Below are 11,307 nucleotides of genomic sequence, written 5' to 3' on the forward strand. Positions count from 1 at the left end.
AGACGACAAGTATTCCACATTTTGTACAGAGAACAACTGGACGTGATTTGTTTACAGGAAACTCACATAACCAGAGCCCACAGGAGACTGCTTATGAATAAAAAATTGGGACAAGAATTTATCTCGTCGGACAAAGTGAAAAAAAGAGGAGTTGTGATTTATGTAAAAGAGAAGTGGGCCCCAAAAATGATTTTTAAAGATGAAGAAGGAAGATATTTAGCGGTGGAGATTCAAGCACAAGGAGAAAAATTTTTGATAATTGGGATTTATGCACCAAATGAAGGTAAAGCAGAATTCTTTAAAAAACTTCATGAAACCCTGATGGACTATTTGGAATATAACATGATAATCATGGGAGATATGAATGGTGTAGTTTCTACAAACATGGACAAGACACAAAGACTGATACTCACTAAAGAAGGGAGACTCCCGAAGACTTTTTTTGAAATGACTGAAAATATGGACTTAATAGACATTTGGAGAACAAGGAACCCTCTTGAAAGAGAGGGAACCTTTTTCTCCCAAGCAAAGATGACCTGGACCAGAATCGACCAAATCTGGATTACTAGTGGAATGGCTCCGAAGATTAAGAAGGTAGAAATCTGCCCAAAAACCTGCTCCGACCATAACGCCGTGAAGATGGAAATGAAACTTACAACAACTGGTCAGTTTAGATGGAGAATGAATGACACCCTGTTTCGAGATAGAGAGTTCCACTTGAAGGCCCAAAAAACCTTAAAGGACTATTTTGAAATCAATCTAAGGGGCGATGTGGAAAGAAGAGTGATCTGGGACGCAAGTAAAGCTGTGATGCGAGGGTTTTTGATTCAACAAAACTCAATAAAGAAGAGAAAGCAGAAGGAGAAAAGAGAAAAAATTTTGGAAAAGATAAAAGAAGGAGAGAAAAAATTAAGGTCAAAACCAAAGTCCCAGGAGATTTTGAGGGAGATTAAATTGTATCAAACACAATATATGGAATTGATGAACCAAGAGATAGAGTGGAAAATAAAGCAAATGAGACAAAAGACATTTGAGTCGGCAGACAAATGTGGCAAACTCTTGGCATGGCAACTCAAGAAAAGACAGAAATTAAATACAGTTTCAAGTTTGGAAGTGGATGGAAGGACCATATCTAAACCAAATGAGATAAGAAACTGTTTTGTGAGTTATTTCAAAAAACTTTATTCCCAAGGATTACAAAATGAAGAAGATATAGATAAATTCCTTAATAAATATGGATTACAAAAAATCTCTCCTCAAAGTAAGGTGGATCTAAACCAGAGAATAACAGAACAAGAGATAGAGGGTGCCATTCAGGACATGCAATTGGGCAAATCTCCAGGGCCAGATGGACTGACTTCCAGATATTACAAATCGTTAAAGGAATGGTTGATACAACCGTTAAAGGATGTCTGTAATGAGATCTTAGAGGGAAAAAAGGCACCTGAATCGTGGAAAGAAGCATATATTTCACTCATACCAAAGACAGAGACTGAAAAGACTCAATTGAAGAACTACCGCCCAATCTCGTTACTCAATGTGGATTACAAAATTTTTGCAGACATTTTAGCAAAAAGATTCAAAAGAGTATTGATGGAAAAGATTCATGGAGACCAAGCAGGCTTTCTCCCAAAGAGACACCTCTCAGACAATGTTAGGAATATAATAGACATTTTGGAAAAGTTAGAGGTGAACATAAATACTAAAGCAGTTTTGATATTTGTGGATGCGGAGAAAGCCTTTGACAACATTTCTTGGAGTTTTATGAAAAAGAACCTTCATGGGATGGGGGTAGGACAAGGTTTTGAGAATGGTATGGGTGCAATATATTCCGAACAAAAAGCTAAGTTGATTGTAAACAATGTAATAACTGAGGAACTTAAGATAGAAAAAGGAACACGACAGGGGTGCCCAATTTCCCCATTGCTTTTTATTTCGGTCCTGGAGGTGTTGCTGAACATGATTAGAGAGGACCAGCAAGTTAAAGGTGTACAGGTCGGAGCAAAACATTACAAGTTAAGGGCTTTCGCAGATGACTTAGTTCTGACTTTACAAGAGCCATACACTAGCACGAAAAAGGTGTTGGAGATAATTCAACAATTTGGCCAGGTAGCTGGATTTAAATTGAATAAACAAAAAACTAAAGTCTTAGGGAAAAACCTGACAGATATGGAGAAGAATAAGTTTCAAGAAGAGACGGGTTTGATGGTGGTTAAGAAGGTGAAATACCTAGGGGTTAATTTAACATCTAAAAATTTGAATTTATATAAGGACAATTATGAAAAATGTTGGTTAGAAATTAAAAAAGACTTAGAAATATGGCCAAATTTGAGATTATCAATGTTAGGCCGAATTGCAGTAATTAAGATGAATGTATTGCCTAGAATGTTATTTTTGTTTCAAACTTTGCAGATTATTGACAAGATGGACTGTTTCAAGAGGTGGCAGAAAGATATTGCGAAATTTGTCTGGCAGGGCAAAAAGCCCAGAATAAAATATAAAATATTAACAGATGCAAGAGAAAGAGGGGGATTTGCCCTGCCGGACTTAAAATTGTACTATGAGGCAGCAGCATTCTGCTGGCTGAAAGAGTGGATGCTCCTCGAGAATACAGATATCTTGGACTTAGAAGGTTTCAATAACGCATTCGGTTGGCATGCATATTTATGGTATGACAAAATCAAAGTGCATAGTGCCTTTAAAAATCACATTGTAAGGAAAGCGTTGTTCAATGTTTGGATGAGATATAAAGACCTGTTGGAAAACAAAACCCCTAGATGGTTGTCACCCTTAGAGGCGAAGGCCCATAAGAAAGTTAATATGGAGGTCGGATGGCCAAAGTATTGTGAGATTTTAGAACAGGATGGAGAGAAACTGAAATTAAAGAGCCATGAAAAACTAAAACCCAAAGTACAAGATTGGCTCCACTATTATCAAATAACGGAGGTTTTTAAACAAGACAGGAAAATTGGCTTCCAGGTGGAAAAATCAAAACTCGAGACAGAACTGCTAGAACCCAATACTAAGAATTTGTCAAGAATGTATAACTTGCTGTTGAAATGGAACACACAAGATGAAATAGTTAAATCAGCTATGATTAAGTGGGCACAGGACATTGGTCATAATATTATGTCTGCTGACTGGGAAAGGTTGTGGAACACCGGAATTAAATTTACGGCATGTAGTGCCTTAAAGGAAAATGTGATGAAAATGGTATACAGGTGGTACATGACCCCAGTTAAGCTAGCAAAAATTTACCATTTGCCTGACAATAAATGCTGGAAATGTAAGGAAACTGAAGGTACTTTTTATCATCTTTGGTGGACATGCCCGAAGATTAAGGTCTTCTGGGAGATGATATATAATGAAATGAAAAAGGTATTTAAATATACCTTTCTTAAGAAACCAGAGGCCTTTCTCTTGGGCATTGTCGGCCAATTGGTGCAAAAAAAGGATAGAACTTTCTTTATGTACGCAACAACAGCAGCAAGAATACTGATCGCAAAGTATTGGAAGACACAAGATCTACCCACCGTGGAAGAATGGCAGATGAAAGTGATTGACTATATGACATTGGCGGAAATGACGAGCAGAATTCGAGACCAGGGAAAGGAGACTGCGGAAGAAGATTGGAAGAAATTCAAGATTTATCTTAAGGACTACTATAAACTTGATGAAGTTTAGAATGTCGAGATTCTATAGAGAGAAAGGGTTGCAGTAATATAAGATTAGAATAAGAAAGGACTATGACGAATTAGAGTTGGAAAAAACATTTATAAGTTGCTATAAAATTTGGACATGAGGATGCAGAAAGGGGAGGTATGGGGAAGTCCGAGGAAAGAAGTTTATGAAATGACATTATGAAATTATACTTGTTTGTTTGTTTGTTTTCTTTTTTGTGTTTGTCTGTTATAAAAACTTTTGTAAAACTAATAAAAAATATTATAAAAAAAAGAAAAGCAGATTATGAAACATTCCAAATTGAGAGATATAGTAGTCATGGGATACTTCAATTTCCCCAATATCTGTTGGAACTCAAACTCTGCCAAGAATGTAAGGTCCAACAAATTCCTCCATTGCCTTCCTGACAATTTCATTTCCCAGAGAGTGTAAGAAGCAATAAGAGGATCATCTATCTTGGACCTGGTCCTCACCAACAGGGAGAAACTGATCAATGATGTGGAAGTACTTGTAAACCTGGGAGGAAATGATCATGATCTCCTGGGTTTCAGGATACATAGGCAAGGGAAAACTGAGCGTAGTCAGATACCAATTTCAAAAAGCTGAAGGAGCAACTCAGTGTGTTCCCATGGTTAGATATATTCAAAGAGAAGGGAATCCAAGAAGGATGGGAGTTTCTTAAAGGAGAAATTTTGAAGGCCCAAATGCAAGAAAGAAAAGTGGGAGGCATCTAAGAAAACCAGTGCGGCTGCATAAGGAGCTTACAGATGAGCTGGGAGTTAAGAAGGGCATGTATAAGGAATGGAAGAAACAGGAAATCACAAAGGAGGAGTATACATGAGCAGACAACAGTTGCAGGGGGAAAGTCAGGCTGGCTAAAGCTCAGAATGAGCTCAGGGTAGCAAGAAAGGTTAGAAATAATAATAATAATAATAATAATAATAATAAAGGTTTCTTTGGCTATGTCTGAAGTAAGAGAAAGAACAAGCAAATGGTAGGTTCTCTCTGTTCTAGCAAGCTGTTCACTCTGTTGTCCTAAGTGGCTGAGCCGGCATCCGACCAGAACAAGACATTTCATATGAAAACTCTCCTCTTACTAGACTGAATGGTGTGTTCCAGAGATCTGTATGGTATAGTAGTTACCTAATATACTCTTATGAGGTGAAAGCATAGCAATATACTGATCCCATGTTCAGGTGCTTATGATGGACTAGGAACATATTGACATTTTGGAAATGTCTACAATATGCTGAGAGCATCTGTTGCATCTTAGTAATGACAATGTAGAAGTTGTTGAGGCACACAGCTGAAGCAAGGCAAGGGTGTCTTTTTGTACTGGACAACTTGAAGCAGACAAAATACCCTAAACTGTACATAAGCCCATCTGAAGCTAAAAGTCCAACAAATTCCCCCACTGTGTCACCAACCATTTCATTTCCCAGAAGGTAGAAGAAGCAACAAGAGGATCTTCTATCTTGGACCTGGTCCTCACCAACAGAGAGGAATTGATGGACAAAGTGGAAGTACCCAGAAACTTGGGAGGAAGTGATTATGTCCTCCTGGGTTTCATGATACACAGGGAAGGGAAAGCTAAGAGTAGTCGGACAGGCACTCTGGACTTTAAGAAGACCAGTTTCAAAAAGCTTAAGGAGCTACTAGGTGAGATCCCATGGTCAGAAATGCTCAAACAGAGCATCCAAGATTTACAGGAGTTTCTAAAAGGAGAAATATTGAAGGCCCAAATGTAGACAATTTCAACAAGAAAAGTGGGAGACATCTAAAGAAATTGGTGTGGCTGCATGAGGAGCTTACAGATAAGCTGAGAGTTAAGAAGGGCATGTATAACAAATGGAAGAAGGAAAATCACAAAGGAAGAGTATACACAAGTAGCCAGCAGTTGCATGGTGAAGGTTAGGCTGGCTAAAGCTCAGAATGAGCTCAGGATTGCAAGAGAGGTTAGAAATAATAATAATGGTTTCTTCAGCTATGTTTAAAGCAAGAGAAAGAACAAGCAAATGGTAGGTCCTCTGCATGGAGAAGACAGAGAAATGCTATCGGATGACAGAGAGAAGGTGGAACTACTCAACACCTACTTTGCCTCTGTCTTCACCCAAAAGGAAAGTGATGCCCAACCTGGTGATAACATAACAAATGATGTAAGGAGGGAGCTGCAGCCCAAGACAGGAAAAGAGGTAGTAATGGAACGCCTAGATACTTTAAATTAATTCAAATCTCCAGGGCCTGATGAACTGCATCCAAGGGAACTAAAGGAGCTTGCAGATGTAATCTCATAGACTTTGGCTATGATCTTTTGAGAATTCTTGAAGAACAGGCTGGAGGCAGGCAAATATTCTCCCCATCTTCAAAAGGGGGGAAAGAAGACTCAGGTAACACTGACTGGTGAGCTCGACATCAATTTCAGGAAATTGGATAATTTAACAGTTGGCCTGTAAGCACTTAGAAAAGGATGCTGTGATTACGAAGACCCAGCATGGGTTTCTCAAAAAAAAGTCATGCCTGATAAACTTTTTTTTTTTTAATGGAGTTACAAGCTTGGTAGAGCAGGGGAATGCTGGGAACGTGGTGGTGTATCTTGATTTCAGTAAGGCCTTTGACAAAGTCACTCATTATATTCTTTTGAGGAAGCTGGTAAAATGTGGGTTGGACAAGGTAACTGTTAGGTGGATTTGTAGCTGGTTGACTGACCGAACCCAAAGAGTACTCATTAATGGTTCCTCGTCATCCTGGGAAAAAGTGACAAGTGGGGTGCTGCAGGGTTCTGTCCTGGGCCCATTGTTGTTCAACATCTTCATAAATGACTTGGATGAAGGAATTGAGGGGATGCTCATCAAATCTGCAGATGACACCAAACTGGGAGGGGTAGCTAATGCCACAGAAGACAGAATCAGAATTCAAAATGACCTTATCAGATTGGAGAACTGGGTGCAAGCTAACAATATTAATTTCAGTAGGGACAAATGTAAGGTCTGCACTTAGGCAGGAAGAACCAGATGCACTAATATAAGATGGGGACACCTGGCTTACTAGCAGTACATGTGAAAAGGATCTGGGAGTCTTGGTGGAACACAAGTTTACATGAGTCAACAGTGTGATGCAGTAGCAAAAAAAGCTAATGCTATTCTAGGCTGCATCAACAGAAGTATAGCGCCCAGATCAAGGGAAGTAATAGTACCACTCTATTCTGCTATGGACAGACCACAGCTGGAATACTGTGTCCATTTCTGGGCACCACAATTTAACACTAAACATCCAATTTCTACATTCTACATGGTGTCTTTAGAGACCCTCTCACGACAGAATGCTTTGATAGGCTGAGATTATATTTTAGGTATCCTGATCTGAAGCTAAATAGGACTCTATACAGCAGTACCAGCACGTTGAATTTTCTTATAGGAAATGTGTTTCCACCTCCTTCATCATTTTACTCACCTTTTTCCAGCTCTATGTTTTCTCTCTCTGTGTGTGTAAATGTGCAATAAGAACCTCATAATGTTCCTTTCTTCCAAGCCCATCAAGAAGCTGCTTCTCAACCCAACTAAATAGAGTCGCTGTGATCACTTGCTTCCTCCCCTCCCCCTGTGCTTGTTTTGGAAGTATCAGTTCTGGAATTCCAGATAGAACATTGGAGCCCTTTTCCTCCCTATTACACAGCTGTTGAATTCTAAGTACACAATTATGCAGGCAGGATCTTTAGATAAAGCAGCTTGAGGACGTTCAGACATTAAACTCCAAATCAGATAACAGCATTCGTTTTGAGTATGGCACAACGCATTATGCATCCGCTAAGTGGAAGCTTAAAAACAAAATGAGAAGTCGAGAGAGAGAGAGAGAGAGAGAGAGAGAGAGAGAGAGAGAGAGAGAGAGAAATAACCTTCCACTGATACAAAGCTGCTAAGGTAATAATCATCAGATGCAAAGCCCTTCAAATACAAGGAGGAGGCAGAAGATTAAATGGAGTTGAATCCCGTCCCCCACCCCCCATATGCTGTTTGGGGCCTTTTGAACTCTTAGTGGCTCCATTTGATGATATCCAGCCTTTCTTTCTGAGGGGAAATATGTAGGTTCTGGGTCAACCCATTAACTAAAAGCCCATTGGTTAATCAGAGACAGCTATTATCTCATACCACTTTCACTCTTAATTGCTGTCCTCCATCTTATTTGTTAGCTTACTTTATTTTTACCTCACTCTTCAGGTGAAAAATGCTCTCAGAGCATCATACTGTGATTGATAATAAAACAGTCCCTTCCCTCAGGCTTGCAATCTGAAATGAAACGACACAAAAGGAAAAGGGATTGGTGCAGAGGAGGGGGGAATAAGCAAACTAGGGCATTAATTCATAGTTACAAAGTTCTTCTATGTGTCCTTTCCAGCAAGAAGAGGCGTGGGGCAAGTCTGTAGCTGCTACTCCAGCTGCTTTTATGGAGCAATTTTCCTGTGATGTTCTTTCTGGGTGACAGGAAGAGCAAACTCCAGGTAACCCTTGCTCCTCTGAGTTATGTCAGAAACAAGAATATGCTGCCCATTAGCTCTGCAGACCCAGGACATCTTGGTTGTCTCTGGCTCAGAATCATTTTCAGTTCAGGCACAACGTAGTCCTGATATGGAGCCCTGGCTCTGCAGAACATGGACTTAACATGCAAGTGGTCATCTACATCTGGGGTGGGAATGAAGCTTAGTGGCAGAGCACATAATCTGGATGCAGAAGGTTCCTGGTTGGAAACCCAACCTCCCCAGGTGGGGCTGGGGGACAAACTGCTTCCAGAAACATCATTTTCTCGAGAACTATAACAAGCTATGATGGTGGTTCTTCTTTTTTGACTTATTGATTAAATATGGTCAGCTAAAAACCAACAACAACCCTGCCATAAATAATTGATCTTTCACAGATATAAAATTCAGGAACATGTCCTACACTAAGAAAGAGGGATCACAGTTTACTGAGGAAGCACATGAAGTGTGTGCAGATGGTCTGAAATTTATTCCCCAATGCTTCCCGTTGAGATAATATCTGGTAGGGGGCTGTGATAGACTCCTGCCTTAGACTTTGAAGAATCACTGCCAGTCAGTGGAAGCCCAGCTAAGCTGTGCTGTCCAGCAGCCTGACTCAGTATGACTTTTTCGATTTTCTGCTAGATGGACAGAGTAACTAAAATAAAGCAGGTGGATTCTAATATGTTTTGGGGGGTCTTTGAACTGCAAGCACCCTTAGAACTACACTAAAGAAAGCACCACCTCGAGTGACCCTTGGCCCCACCACCACTTAGCTGCCCCACCAGCTCCAGCATTCACCAGTCATCACTGGGCAGATCTCTCCTAGGATGGTTGCTTTCACTTTCATGATGAACATTTATCAAGACTTCAGAAGTTCAAGCCACCTTCCCTGTCAAAACTCTAACCTCGACCTTAAAGTTCTTATCTTGAATTTTTGATTATTGGATAGTTTTAAACTAGGGATGGATTGAACAGCTAAATTTCACCCTGTTTTCAAACTCACTACCAATCAGTCATGGTCCTTTTCAGTTCTGAGCATTTTAAAAAAAAAGAAGAAGGCATGAAAAATCCATATTTAAATCAAATGTGCTATGAACACATATTTTTATGCACTTTCCAATGTTTTCCAGTGCATTTGTCCAAACATGTGCATCTTTTACGTAAAAATTCTCTCCTGCTTTTTAGCAGGGGTGAATTTGCCACAAACCCTTCACAGTGATATGATGCTTAGCATTTCTCCTCAGTGAGTTCGCCCGTGTACAAACCTCCCCTAGAGCTAACTTTACCCATCACTGTTACATATGGGGTTAACATTTCATCACTGCCAGGCTTTCCAAGGCCTAACCGCATGCTGAGAGTGGAAATTAGCAATGGGAAAGCTACTTTATTGTAACCATAATAAAGTTTCATGTAAGGTCTCCTCCACTCCAGTTTCACACTATCATTACAACATAAGATGAATCTCGCCAGGGAAGGTGGGGAGGGGAACTAATTACATTTGTGGACGATCAGGGTGTGAGAGAGGGAGAAACATTTGCCATCTGCTGTGCAAAAACTGTAAGAAAAGAATTAATAAAGGTGGTTTTGCTGTTGTGAATTCATGTATACAGCTAGGAAATACAGGATGATCAGCTGTCATTGATTTTCATTTTCAGGTTTTCCTCACTTTTGAAAAGGGATGTGAAAGGGAACTGAAGGTAGCTCCATTGCATTATAAGTGAAGTGACACATTTTCTAAATCTAATCACTTTGACTGGAGTTGGAACTAATCTTGAGGGAACTTCTCCTAGTTCAACTCTTGTTTGGGGGAGGGGGGATCGAAGTTAGATAGTAATTTCTTTTCCTCCCTCAAAAAACAATAAATAAATAAATTATGTACACCAATAGATTCATTGCTGCTTCATTTTTTTCTGCATGAAGCAAAGCCACCCCCCCCCAAAAAAAAAACGCACCCTCAAACACACAAAGGTGAACACTTGGGGGGGAAATATAGCTGCACCTTTCATCAGACAGCGGCAACTGAAGGCTGAAATAAAGAATTGGACACATGAACTAAATGCCACATACATACATACATACATTTTTATTTATTTTTACATTTATAGTTCACCTCTCCTCCAAGGAGCACAAGGTGGTATGCACCGTTTTCTCCTCTTCCTCATTTGTATCTTTAGGTTAGGCTGAATGTGAATGTTTACAGTTAGTTTGTAAATATTCGGTAAACGAGTTCCATTCTTTTATAAAAAAAATTGTTATTTTGATTTCTTATTTTTCCAATAGGTTTTGCTATTTTTGCATAGTTCATGAGTTTTAGTATCCATTCTTCTTTGGTCGAGACCTCTTTCCATTTTGGGGCAAATAACATTCTTGCCGCTGTAGTCACATACATGAATAAATTGCTATACTATTTAGGTAGTTCTACCCCTATAATTCCCAGAAGAAAAGCTTCTGGTTGTTGTTGTTGTTTTTACAAATTTTATTTTAAACATCTTTTCCAATTCATTATATATCATTTCCCAGTAAGCTTTAACCTTACTACAAGACCACCACATATAATAGAAAGTACCTTCTTTCTCTTTGCATTTCCAACACTTATTTGATTTAGATTTATACATTTTTTGCCAGTTTGCTCAGTGTTAGATACCATCTATATAACAGTTTCATATACTTTTAAACCATAGATAGCATGCTGTAAATTTTATATCCGTAAATCACAATCATTCCCACACTTCCATATCTATATTATAAACAATATCTATTGCCCAGTGTATTACTGAAGATCATATTTGCTCATCATTTTCTCTCCCATTTCAGTAATATCCATTTTAGACAGCACTTTAACATTAGGTAAAGGTAAAGGTACCCCCGCCCGAACGGGCCAGTCTTGACAGACTCTGGGGTTTGTGCGCCCATCTCACTCAAGAGGCCGGGGGCCAGCGCTGTCCGGAGACACTTCCGGGTCACGTGGCCAGCGTGACAAAGCTGCATCTGGCGAGCCAGCGCAGCACACGGAACGCCGTTTACCTTCCCGCTGGTAAGCGGTACCTATTTATCTACTTGCACCCGGGGGTGCTTTCGAACTGCTAGGTTACATTCCAATAATTGCATAATAA

The sequence above is a fragment of the Podarcis vaucheri genome (genome assembly GCF_965113315.1).
Source record: "Podarcis vaucheri genome assembly, chromosome: Z".
NCBI classification, from domain to species: Eukaryota; Metazoa; Chordata; class Lepidosauria; order Squamata; family Lacertidae; genus Podarcis; species Podarcis vaucheri.